This window comes from Phalaenopsis equestris, unplaced genomic scaffold, assembly GCF_001263595.1.
Source record: "Phalaenopsis equestris unplaced genomic scaffold, ASM126359v1 Scaffold202967, whole genome shotgun sequence".
Classification (NCBI taxonomy): Eukaryota; Viridiplantae; Streptophyta; class Magnoliopsida; order Asparagales; family Orchidaceae; genus Phalaenopsis; species Phalaenopsis equestris.
The window spans coordinates 97,728-98,922 of record NW_018222623.1 but is presented as its reverse complement, the minus strand read 5'-3'; positions in this window follow the sequence as shown (position 1 = coordinate 98,922).

Sequence of the window (1,195 nt, the reverse complement as noted above, 5' to 3'; positions counted from 1 at the left end):
ACAACTAAAGTGAAGATTACATCCAAGATTCAGAGAGTTCAATGCCCTTGGAAGTAGGGTGCAAATAAATAGGGAAATAAAATTATAGGGTGTAGAATTGGAGATTTTAGAGTGACAGACTAAAACCCCCAATTCGGTCCTATCGTTTGGGTGCTAAAGTGTAGATGTTAGCCCTCAGGCGAGGGGAATGTGGGAGCTCTAAAGTGAGAGCTGGTGCTCGAAAGTAAGACCAATTACCCCCCACGCTTAGCCGCAAATTCAGTAATCAAGCATAGGATTAGTCAATGTTGTTTATGCATGGACCAAAGGGTAATAAATAGGTATGTTCCTATTTGGCACAACACAATTTGAACTGATTCACTTTATCCATTCTTTATAATTTCTTGATAAGGAAAAGAATGCTTTCTTATATATTGAATATCACATTAAAAACTTTATTAGTATAATTAGTTATTTAATTATTAGTATAATTAGTTATTTAAGAGCTATTAAAATTACATATTTATTTCAATTGCCTATTAGTGACAGATAAGCAATTTGAATTTTATTGTTGTGATTAAGTATTGCTTGTCTAAAATCTTTGTTCGTAGTTCTCATATTACGTTCGTAGTTCTCTTCGTAGTTCTCATATTACTCCCTGTGGGATCGATATCTAGGACTCCATTAGAGCCCTATATTACTTGAGCGATACGTATACTTACGTTGATAAGTGTGACTTTACCATTATTAGATATTTTATAGATACATCTTCATCGAATATATAACCGTTGTTAAGTTTTTGGTGCCATTGCTGAGGAATTAAGTCTTCTAGCAGCAGTATTAATTACTTGTAAGTATTAATTAGCAGTATCAAATTCTTGTATTTTTAAGCATATATAAATTCGCTGTCAAGTTTTTGGCGTCGTTGTCGGGCGAGAACTTGAAAATCTTAAAATTTATTGAAAAAAAATGTTAGGAAAACCGACTCTGCACAAAATATATAATATCTCCAAAACTTATTTTCATATTTAGTTAACTGTTTTTCTGGGTACTGATTTCAATTGTATGCGTAAATTTAGACCTAAAAATCTTATACTCTACGATTCAAAATTAGAACGCACTGTTAAGACAATTAGAAAACTAAGAAAAGAACATAGAAATCCTGACACAATGGAAAATAATGTGAACAATCAAGGAATAGAAAATGAACATCAAC